Here is a 12,933-nt window from a genome sequence, read left to right on the forward strand (position 1 = left end):
GATTAATGATATAATATCCTAAGGCATTCATGTATCAAAATTTATTTTACCATTACCTGTTGTTGTTTACAGTTTTTTAAATTGCATAGTTTCTGTGAAAATCTTTGAAGCCTCCTCTTCTCTTTTTAATAATACTTTTGAAGTATGTTCCCCAAAAAGGATATAGATAGGTAGATAGGTAATGGATGACTGATAGATAAATAATATGGATAGATCCATAGAGAATTTCTTAATTCTAATAGGTACGTTGCCTATTAGACCTATTTTTTTTAATATAATAACTATGACAAATAAAAAAAACCTCAAAAAAAAAGACACACCTTGGTTAAGACACTTGTCTCAATTCATCTAATGAGTTAATACTGGAACTAGTAACAGGAACAAAGTTTTTTTTTTAGCTGGAAATAGAGAATCTGGGCTAATACCATATGTGGCTGCTGCATTGTCAAGTTGGCTGAAAGCATGGTATGCTGATACTAGGAAATATGTCAGAAAGTTAATTCTTCTGACAATGCTAGGTTAGTGCTTTGCCAGCCCTTGGCTGAAATATTTGGCAAAATAATAAATATTCCATATCATGACGTAAAGTCACAAGGCTTCATTTTGTTACTGTGCTTGTGAAAGTTATCACTGGTGATAGAATAACAGAAATACTAATTGAGCATTGATATAAGTTAATAGTCTCCAAGGTTTGTGTTCACTGGATAATGTACAGAGAGAGAGGAGAGAGAGAGAGAGAGAGAGAGAGAGAGAGAGAACTCAATACTGTACTCCCTATTAATTTAGAATAGGATAAGCCTGGGTTAATTGTGAAGACATCAAGATTTATCTATAGTGCCCTCTCGTCTTCATTTTTTGTCACCTTTCTTCTTTCCAAGGGTACTCTTGCCATGATACAAGCAATACATACTTTCATGCTGTTCCCTGTCTCCTGAAGGATACACCACTTGCCTTTTCTCATTTTACTAGCAATCTTTCTTATATACAATCCACTTCTCTCTCTCTCTCTCTCTCTCTCTCTCTCTCTCTCTCTCTCTCTCTCTCTCTCTCTCTCTCTCTCTCTCTCTCTCTCTTTCTCTTTCACACACACAGCACACATACACACACACACACATACCACACACACACACACACACACACACACACACACACACACACACACACATCCCTACCTCTTCTTCCATGCCAAAAATCTTAGATTTAGACCTTAAAGAAACCTTGGCAATCATCCAGTCCAAATCTATTTTGCAGATGAAGAAACTGAAGCCTAGAGAGATTAAATGGCTTACTCAAAGTCACTCAGATAGTAAATGGAAAAAACAGGATTAGAACCTAAGTCCTCTCATTCCAAATTCAATACTACATTGCTTCTTTGTTTACCAGTTTTGAATTCCATTCCTTAAGGATCCTTTGAAAGAATATGCTAAACAGACATGCTTATTTTTTTAGTGGATACTAGCTTATTTGGTACTTATCTAGTAAGTTTGTGAGAATCTAACAAAATAATCTCTATAAATTATTATAGAAATTCCACCACCATGATTATTCGATTCAATAATGCAATAAACACTTAGTGAAGAGTTGCTATGTGCTTGCTTATAAACTGAGAATGGGAAGAAAATGATAAAAATGAAAAATAATTTTTGCTGTTGCCAAGCTTTCATCCTGATGTTATTCTGTTGATATGTACATGTGTGTGTGTTAGTCCTATCTCAAATAACTATTTAGCATTTAAAGAAGACCTTGAGGCAAAAATGTACAAATCTCCTCCTAGACTCTCTGTACCTACCCCTACCCCAACACACAAACAGTGACTACATGATAGCACTGCTGGGAATTCCAAGCACTTTGGTGGGTAAATGGGGGAAATATTTTTAGATGAACAATGAAACCTCTCAGAGTACAAATTCAAAAGCAGGAGTTTACTTTCTAGAAGGGGCAGATAGCAACATAGGAACATATGAGTAAAGTATATTTATATTTATATTTAAATTTATATTAGAAAAATTAGAACTACACCATTAGGTGTTTCTACTAGATTTCTCTCTTTGAAGAAGAAACTTACATTAATTGTCCCTAGTTTTGTTTGAAATGGGCCAAAAAAATGTGTCAGTCCAATTCACTTAGAAATTTCTACGTGAGTAACTTGCCACCTAACTCATCATCAAGATGTCTGAAAACCAAACTCATCACCTTCTGTCCCAAGCAAATGCCTGCTCCCAAAATCCTTTTGACTCCTCCTATAGCTGTTTAATCAACAAGACAGGTTGATCTTCCTGTTCCTTCCTTCCCATTTTCACTCCCACCATTCTAGATCAAATCCTTACTACACATGAATATTAGCAATAGCTTCCTAACTCTTCTCACCTCCTCTGGTCTCTTTGCCTCTAATCCATTTTAAAGACCAATGTTACATGGAAGAAATTCCTTTCATTGTATAATTTCATTGCTCAACAACCTTCATTGTCCTCCCATCCAATAAAATCCAGTCTACAAAAACTGACACTTAAGACAATCTGTATCTGGTTCCAAATTATTTTGTTAGATTCATCCCCTATGAATCCTCTTTCCCTATCAAAAATATCAGCCACTTCCTGCCTTTGCTCATGACATTATTCTCTCCCTGAAATGACCTCCCTATTCTTCAAGGACTAACTTAGATTTCACCTGCTTTATGAAATCTCTGAGATCAGCCCAAATTGATTTCTTATTTTTCTTGTATTTGTAGCATTTTTGAATATAATAATAATTCATAATAAATATAATAACAATAGCTAGGATCTATATAGTTCTTTAAAGTTTGCAAAGTGCTTTAAATGTATATTTTTTCATTTGAGCCTCACAACAATCCTGTATGATAAGTGCTATTATTATCCCCATTTTACAGATAAGGAAACAGACTGGAAGAAGTTAAGTGACTTGCTCATGGTCACACAGCTAGTAAGTGTCTGAGGCAGGATATAAACTCAGATCTCATTTACTCCAAGTCCAACATACTAACTCATCCCATTTGGCAAAGATACTGGAGTGGTTTGCCATTTCCTTCTCCAGGTCATTTGACAGATGAGGAAACTGAGGCAAGCAGTGTTAAGTATCTTGCCCAGGGTCACACAGCTAGTAAGTGTCTGAGACCAGATTTGAACTCACAAAGATATGTCTTCCTGACTTCAAGGCCTGGCGCTCTATCCACTGCACCATCTAGCTTCCCAACTGATGCACTAGTACTGTTAGAAATCGGAACTCCTTGTTTAAATTCTTGTTTAAAGAATTTATTATGCCATAGATTTTTTAAGTGAATAATGCATATATGGGTTCTTTGTGGCTATCACCAGGAAGCAGTTCTCAAGGATAGGGTAAATACTAGACAGTGTACAATGAAAATGAACAGACTCCCTCCCTCATGCTCTGGATAGGAGTAGGGAACCTGCAGCCTCGAGGCCACGTGGTTCCCCACCTCTGCAGTCTAGGACATTGGTTCTCAACCTGGAGTATCCAGAGATGTAGAAGAAGCTTGTCAAGAATGAACAGGAAATATTTGGTAAATTACTATATTATCCCACACAAATTAATCAATTCATTTGATTTCTTTTGTACATAAAAATGGTAAACTATAGAACTTATTTCCTTCTATATTGAATAGGAGAAATTGGGAAAGCTTCTGAAATTCTTGTAACATAGTAGACTCCAGAATATATTTCTTTGCATATTGAAGAGGAAGTTCAGAAAGGTTTACTGAAAGCCAAGGGAATTAAAAAAGGTTGAGGCCCTTCAATCTGGGGGCTTACAGACTATGATAGGTAGCTCAATAAATATTGAAGCACACATGTATGATTTTTACAAACAGAAAGGCAATGAAATATTCTGGGCTATCGAGAGGAAAAGCTTCAAGTTTGTCATATTTAAATACACTGAGGTATAATTTTTCTTTCTTGAAATATATTTTTTAAAATCATCTCTGTAAGATGTCAGAGTAGCAAGAAGTATCATTGACCTTTGTCCCTCTCCAGTCTCCTTAGACTTCTTGCACCAGACCAAAGTCTGATCAAGAAATCCAAGACATAGTGTGTCATTTTTTCCAGCCCAAGTTGCCACAGGGAAAGAGACAGAGAGGTCTGTGGACAGTGGAGTTCAAGTCTGGCCAGAAACAATGTGGATCATTCCACGCCAGGAGAGTCTGTGTACCAGGATAAGAAAAGGTCCCAGCACAGCAGACTCTTAATTTATTCAGGATGCAGGAACAGTGTAAACTGGCAAGTCTGTTGCTCTCTACTCAGTTCTAGATCACAGATCCAGGGCTGAGAGTCCTAGGCTATCGACTGAGCTAAAAACAAGCTCAGAAGAAATGAGAAGCTATGTGGCTTAGATCCCAAGAGCAGAGCAAGGTCTCATTTCCAGATTTCAGCACAGTCTGAAGCCGGCAGTGGAGAAGCCATGGCAGGAATCCAGGCCAAAGGGGAGCCTACACTTCTGTCACTATGAACCAGCAGAGATTTCCAGCTGGCTGGGTCTAGCAACAGTCTACTGGAATTTGAAATGATATTAGACCACAGGTATATAAGTGCTCCCTGCACTACTGGAGATACAGGTCTAGTTCCCTTTTCATTGAAAGAAAAATACAACAGCAACTAAAATTTAATCAATTATTGCAAATTCTAGTTATTCTTTGTCTACTCTGGTCATCATCTATAATGAAGCAAGAATCTGTGAAAGCCTTCAGTTGCTTGTTATTTCATTGTTTATACTTACAGTTGCCACTTAGCAACTGGGCCTTCCTTGACCTGTCATTTTAATTACGTAATGAACTCGTTCAAAAGCAATTCTTCTTTTCTTTGTTTATGGAAGTGAAACAGGAACTTAGCGGTCACCTGGGAATTTTCATTACATAGCATTTGTATGCTAGACGTGGAGTTTGAAATGTGTGCTTTTGGTCAATAAATCAACATTTCTTAAATATCTACCAGGTGCAGGCACTGTTCTAGGCCTTGGGAGGTGAAGATAGAAACAAATATATGCCCTCAGGGAGCATATACGCTACTGAGAGGATACAACATGTACATGCGTGGGTATAGTATGAGATTTAGTGGAAAGAGGACTGGACTTAGGATCATAGGATCATAGATCTAGAAATGGAAAGGAGCTCAGAGGGAAGCCATCAATCTGACTTTTCAGATAAGGAAACTAAGACCCAGAGAGGTTAAATAACATGTCCAAGGTCACATAGGTAGTGAATGAGTCACAGAATAATTAGATCATAAATTTATAGCAAAAAGGAACATGAGACACCATCTAATCCCACCCCCTCATTTTACAGATGAGGAAATTGAGATCTAGACAAGTTAAGTGACTTGGCTAAGGTCACACAGGTAGAAATTAAGTCAGAGGATGTTGGACCAAATCCCAGCTTATCCACTATGTGAGTGGACTTTCTGACCAATTTTGACCAATTTTCTGAGGCCTCCAGTCAACTTGATGAGATTATAGGATGTGGCCCTGTGGGGTCCCTTGCTGAAAAACCACATAGATCTCCTCTGATTGGTTAACAATGAATGGGGTTGCCTCTGAGATGATTAGTACTTACGACCTCTAAAAGTGAGTTGTGAAATGGCTCTATCTGCACTCACCCACTTTTTTTTTCTTTTTCCTGGGCTTTCTCTTACTTGTACTTTCAGATCTGAGAGCAGCAAAGGGGCAATAGTTGGGGAGGGAGGAACTTCTTCTTGCAACCCCTGGTCCACCACTCCAGAAGCAGAAAAGGGCAAATGTCAGGGGAAACACGTGGTGAAGTCTGTGCTTGTATAGGTGAGCCTGAGAGAGAAGTTCATGGACCTGGCTATCTTCTGTTTCTCTGTTTCCTTTTTTCTGACCAAAGGCTAGAGTTCTGGTAAATGGACTTTACATAGGAGTTAATGACTTCTCAAGAAATCCAGAATTTCTAAATTCAAAAATCAGGCACCAGCTTCCCTAGAGGGAGATGATTTCCTTATTAGGGGGCATGAAGAATGAAGTGATTCCTTTACAGAAGATCTTGCCCTATAGCTATAGTACTAAGGTCATGCCATCTTTCGAGTGGGGTAGGGAAAGATCAGAACCTTGTCAACTCTGATACTATCATGAGTTGTGGGAATGGTGCAGATCTGAGGCAAATGGCAGTATTTGCTCAGCAATCCCTCAAAGTGTCTTTACTTTCTACAGGAATTCTAATGGGATATTTGAGTTCTTTGTCTTTCTATATTTCTTCATGGTTTCCAGTGAGTCTTCTGCGTCTGAAGAATTTTCTGCAACCAATGAAATAAAGGCAGTCAAATGCCCCCACTACCCATGTTGTATATTGAGTGCTTATGAGGGAGCTAGAGATTCTATTACACATTTTTGTAGAAACCTAGATACAAGCCTAACCTAAAACTTCATTCAGGAGGTTTGCATGCAGTTTCCAGGGTTGGAGCAAGAACAAAAGAGAGAAAATAAGTACTTTAAGATCAGACCACAAACTCAAACCAGGTCTGTGAGCCCAGAGTCCAAAGGATGGGGGAGGGGAATTGCGGAAGGAGGGCTTGGACCACAGATCGTACCTGTTGGAAGTGGGGTAAGTCACTTAAACCTTAACTTCCTCATCTAAATAATGAGGGGATGGGACTACATGGCTTCTAAGATTTTTCCCAACTTTGAATCTGTGATCTAATGATGTGAAGGGGGAGAGCCATTGGAGAGATGAGGGAGAGATTTTGCTGATGCCTTGGAGGAAGATAAGGATTCTATGAGGTATGGATGGAGAAGGGATGGATTCCAGACATGTGGAATAGCTTATGGAAATGCACAGAGTCAGGAGACAGAATGTCAAAGTCAAGGATCAACTAGTCATTAAATTTGGCTGGAATGGAGACTGTATGAACAAGAGTGATGAGAAGTAATGCTGAGAATGTGGGTTCGAGTCAGACTGTGGAGGCCATTAAACACAAGAATTAAGAGTTTGCATTTTATCTTAGTGGAAACATGGGGCTGCTAAAGATGAGGGAGATGTGTTTATACCTGTATCTTAGGAAATTTATTTTTGCACTTGTGTGAAGGGGGGAATGGGGAAGAGGGGAGAAACTGGAGGCAGGGAGACCAATTAGGAGGCTATGATAATGGTCCAGGCAAGAGGTAATGAGAGTTCTAGGATGGTGACCATATGAGTTGAGAGAATATGTTTGACTTCAGGGATAATAATATTGAAATAAAATGGAAAAGACTTAGAAACTGATGGGATACCAAGGTGCTGATATTGATGATGGTGACTGAAAAGGAAAGAGGGAAAGATCCAAAGATAACTCCAAGGTTACTATCTTGGTGACTGAGAGGATAGGATGATGGTTTCCCCACAAAAGATTTAGGGAAGTTGGGAAGTGGGGTGGGTTTAGGGGGGAAAGATAATTAATTCCATTTTTGAAAAATCGAGCTTGAGTTGCCAACAGGACATCGAGGGGGAGATGTCCAACATGGGACTGGCTGTGTGGGACAGTTATCAAGCCTAACCCAGATTAGGGCTGGATTTATATGTTTGGTGTGATTTGTATAGAGATGATAAGTGAACTTATGGGAGTGGAAGTCATCAGTAAATGAGAGGGAAGAGAAGGCCTAGGATGGAGCATTGGGTGATACCTATATGTAGGGGATAGGGAGATGGATAATGATCCAGGAAAAGAGACTAAGAAGGATAGGAAAACCAGGAGAGGGAATTGTCACAGAAGTCAAGGGAGGAGAAATGTCTAGGAGGATTTGGTCAACAGTGTCAAAAACTGAGGAGGAGTCAAGTAGACTGAAGACTGAGCAAAAACCATTGGATTTATTAGTGAAGAGATCATTGACAAGCCTCGAGAGGTCAGTTCCAGTAGAGATGATGGGGTCAGAAGTCTGATTGTGGATCATAAGAGGGTGATGAGGAAGTGGAGGCAGTTAGTATAGATAACTCTTTCGAGGAGTTTGGCAGCGAATGGAAGGAGATATATAGTATGATAATTTGAGGGAGTGTCAGAGTGTCAGAGTAGCTTGGTGACACAGTGGATAGAATGCTGGGCCTGAAGTCAGGAAGGCTCTTCTTCCTGAGTTCAAATCTGGCCTCAGACACTTACTAGCTATGTGATCCTGGGCAAGTCACTTAACCCTGCTTGCCTCAGTTTTTTCATCAGTCAAATGAGCTGGAGAAGGAAATGGCAAGTCACTACAGTATCTTTGTCAAGAAAACCCCAAATGGGGTCGCCAACTGAAAACAACTGAACAACAACAGAGTGTTTGAAGGTGTTTCAAGGCCGGGGGAGACAGTGGGGAAGAAGGCAGTACATACGGAAGAACTGGAGAAAAGAAAGAGAAAACAGGAATGAAATTGATGAAGCAAATTTCTGGAAGATATTGGAAAGAACAGGGACCAATGGCACAAATGGAAGCAATAGCCTTGGTAAGAAGAAGAGCCACGAGGCAGCTATGTGGCACAGTGGATAGAGCACCCAGCCTGGAGTCCAGAGGACCTGAATTCAAATCTGACCTCAGACTAGACACTTGACACTTATTAGCTGTATGACCCTGGGCAAGTCACTTAACCCCAATTGCCTTGCCAAAAAAAAAAAAAGGAAGAAGAGCCACTTCTTTCTCAGAGACCGGAATTGTAGAGGACAGGAAGCGGTGGATTTGTAAAAGAATGCTGAGGTGTGGGGCAGGTAGATGAGGACAGGAGACCTCAGTTTCCTCAGTAATGTTGAAGAGGTCTGCTCAGAATGGGAAAAACAGATTTCTTGTTAAAGGGGAAATCTTTCCTTTCCAAAGGCATTTTAAATTGTCTCTACAATGAATTCCTTCATTAAGGTTAGGGTCTTGAAAACAGTACTGTAAAAGAATAAGTTGTGGTTCTATGCCTGGAATGTCCTCCCTTCTCACTTGTCTCTCTGAGAATCCCTAGTTCCCTGCAAAATTCAGCTACGGTGCTAGCTTCTATGTGAATACTCTGCTGGTTTCCCAAGATATCCACAACCAAAATAACAGCTAACATGTATATGGCATTTACTGTGTGCCAGACACTGTGCTAAGCGCTTCACTCTGGTTATCTCATTTGATCCTGGCAACAATCTTGGGAGGTAGGTGCTATTATTATCTTCATTTAACAGATAAGGAAACTGAGGCAAACAGAGGTTAAGTGACTTGCTCAGGGTCACACAGCTAGTTAGTGTCTGAGACAGTATTTGAACTCAGGTTTTCCTGACTCCAGGCCTGGCGCTCTATACACTGCCCCACCTTTTAGTATTTCTACTCCTTCAAATAACTTTGTATTTCTTTTATATCTATCTAGTATCTATGTATATTTGTGTTGTCTTCCCTAATAGAATGTCAGGTCTTTGAAGTGAGAGACTGGTTTATTTTTTGTTTTTCTATCTCTACAGACTGGTATACAGTGCCACTAGGTATTTAATAAATACTTATTGATTGATTGGGTTATCAGGATTTAAATTCTGAGTTAGGCATATCAGTCACATTAAGCCTTTACTTTCTTTCCACTCACGTCCAACCTGTGTCAATGACTGTCCTGAACTCATGAATGTTAGCTCCCTTGAAAGTAAGTACCCCTTTCCTTTTTCCTAGTCCTGCTTCTGCTTTGTTTGTTCTGATCATAGGTTGATTGCCACGGCATATCTGTCAACGATTGACTTTCAATCGCAACTCTGGAAACAATGAAAAATAAATTATTTTTACGCATACTTGTTCATTAAAATCAAATAAGCACATGATGGTGCTTCTCATTTTTTGAATCATTCAGAAAAGTATTGAACAAATGCTTCCTTGTGAAGTTTAATTCCCCCCTCCTTCACAGGTCACATGCTTTCCCCCTGGGGAGCAAATCAAGTTGAACCATCTTTCATATTTGTAGAGCAAAGATACATAATTCCTCCCTTCTCAGAAGGTTGAGGAAGTTACCTGAAAAGGTCATATTGAGAGGTGACTCAAATAGATCACTGTTGAATAAGAACATAAAAAACAAAGATGAGTTTCTGGAGTACAGTATCCCTGGGGCATTGTGACCTTACTGATTTACTGCTCACTCTCTACTGAACATTTCAGTCACAAGGAAAGCAAATGTAGCCAATAGAAAAATCGCTGTAATCACCCAGGACTTTTTAAAGATTTTTACCAGAAGAGTCAGGAACTGTAAGCATCAATTTGTGATATTATTAATAAGGATACCACTAATAATCTCTTGCTATAGGAGTGCTATTCCAGATGAAGTAGCATGATTAGGTGTATAGTTAAATCATTTCAGCGAAATTGAGAGTTTTGTTTGTTTAAAAAAAAATCGCTAGCTACTTTAGGTTTCTGAGTGAGTAGGCATATTTAATGAATAGAACATGGGAGGAGATCTGGATTATGGATTTGCAAATGCAACTGCCAATGAAGGAACCTTAAGGAGGTGGTAGCTAATGGTCCTCCACCTGCAAAATAGCAAGAATGATAATTTCTCCATGGCTCCTCATCTCTCCGGGGGAATCACAGGACCATAGACAGAGCTGGAAGGGACCTTAGAGGACACCAAGTGCAACCCTTTATTTTTTATAGATAAAGAAACCGAGTCCCAGAACCAGGAAATAACTTCCCTAATGTTACACAGATAGTAAGTTTCCGGACCAAGATTCAAACTCAGTTTCTTGGACTTGAAATGTAGTGCTCCTATACTTCCACTGCCCTGTGTTGGGATGTTCGGTTGTTATGTGCTGCTTAATGGAATGTCCTTAAAAGTCATATTAAAGTCATAGTAATGCCTCTGAGAGGCTCATTATCATAGGCATCTATCTAGGAATAGTGGACATGACTGAAGAAATAACCTCAGGAACATTGTGGCAGAACTTCTCCAAAGATTCCATTGGCCGACATTACCATGGTTGGTACCCATTTCCTGGCATCAGGTTGGGAGAGTTGTCAGGAACCTGCTGCAAGGGGAGCAGGGAGGACTGGGTGAGGAGAGGAAGGACTGCTCCTCTCTCAGATTTATCAGACTCTAGGAGCGCTGTCCTCTGTAACTACTTCCTCCTTTAACTGCATTTGCCCTGAACCCAAGACTTCCTCAATATAGCCTTGCTTGGGACTTAGATAAGAGAGCTTCTACTTTCTGACTATTGGTTTTGGAGAAGCTTGCTACCCCGGAGGTCTAGACTTTACTTCTTTGATTTTTTTTTCATCCTTTCTGGTTTTGTCTTTCTTGAGGGGTTTAGAAGCTCTGTATATTTCTGTGAGGTTAAAGAGTAGCTGAATCATTAATTTTCTCCATCGTTCTTTTCTCTTTTTCACTTTGCCTAAGGAGTTTTAGAAGCTCCAGTAGGATTCTTGGGAAGGTGTCTTTTCAGTTTTGCCCTATATTCTGAATGGTATTTTGTCTTCAAGTTGTAAGCTACAGTTCTATCTCCATTAAAGAAAAATCTACATGTGTATGCATGCATTCATTCCCTATTTCTGATGAGCTTTAGTTTCTACAGTCTCCTTTTTGTTCATCTGTCTTTTCTGCTTAATGGTGTGTTTTACCATTAGAAGATATTGTGGCAGATGAAAGATGAAATGACTGAGGAAACAAGATTCTCATTTCTGAGCATATTGATTTATCAAGCAAGTCCAGGCCCCTCATCTTTGGCGCTAGACCCTGGCTACAGGGAGAGACAGATTTTAATATACTAAAAGCAATTTATCAAATAAGGCCAAATAATTAAAAGAAAACAATTAACCAGGATACAAAATTAGGTAATCTGATTTCTAATTGGAGGAAAAATTAGAGACTTTCCAGGTTGGGAGGGGTAGAGTGAACAGGCACAATTACCTGAAATCAGAAAAAGAAGTGTCCTGTTACTTCACAAGTGTCTGTATTCAATCAAAGGAACATGGAAACAAAATCTTATTGACCAGTACAGGACCAGTTTTCACATAAGACACATGGGTTGTTTGAGATTCATAATTGTGAAAAAACTCCTTGTAGCAGTCATCAGTTATTACTCAGTTTGTAGTCAGTATAACCTAGGTCTTTCGGTAAGGGTCTCTAAGCAGCAGGTCGAGGTGGTCCAGCTTCCCAGCCAAGCAGTTTCCTTGTCTGTAAAATGAAGGGGTTGGACTATATGGCCTCTGAGTTAATTAGATCTATAATCTTATACTCTGATGACCATTGAAGTGCCTTTCCGTTTTAAATCTATGATCCTATGATCTTAAGAATATAAGTAGGAATATAAGGCATGACATTTGCATTCTCCAGGAGAAAGATTTTCTATGTATATTAAAGGAATATCTAGGTTTACTCTATTGTTTTTCCCTACTCATCCACTCCAGGTATCTGCTTTCGTCAGTCAGTCCAGTCAATAAACATTTATTAACCACCTACTATGTACCAGACCCTGTATTACTCACCAATGCTTTTCTCAGGGTGAAAGAACAGTAATGGACTCCTGGTGGTCATAGCCACTCCCTAAAGGACTTTTGATGGTTTATAAGCTTTACTTAGCATAGAGGTCAATAGGTTTCTATTTCATGGGTGGAGTAAGTGATTTCAGCATTCTCTCTGATTAAATGACCTTGGAATTTAGTACTACTGTGACTCTGGCATATCTTACTAAATTACTCACTGTGTGATCTAAAACATGGCAAAAAGAAAGCTCATATAATATGTCTAGTTTTCCATTAGTAATTATCTTTTTACATACCCAAACTTCAGCACAGGGATTTGAGACCGAGAATATGGAAACCCCCTAGGAGTCAGTGGTGGGAGTTGAGGTGGTGCTAGAAATGGATTAAGCCTCTACAAATTGGCCTAATTTCTGTGGTCTGTGGGGTGTATAGGGAACTCTGTACTAGTTCAAGCATTCTTACAAGGAAAAACCATTGTTAAGACCTTACAAACTGTTTTCTTGTGCACCTTTCAAACATATAAAGCACCCAGAG

This window comes from Phascolarctos cinereus, unplaced genomic scaffold (genome assembly GCF_003287225.1).
Source record: "Phascolarctos cinereus isolate Bilbo 61053 unplaced genomic scaffold, phaCin_HiC Scaffold_5;HRSCAF=322, whole genome shotgun sequence".
NCBI lineage: Eukaryota > Metazoa > Chordata > Mammalia > Diprotodontia > Phascolarctidae > Phascolarctos > Phascolarctos cinereus.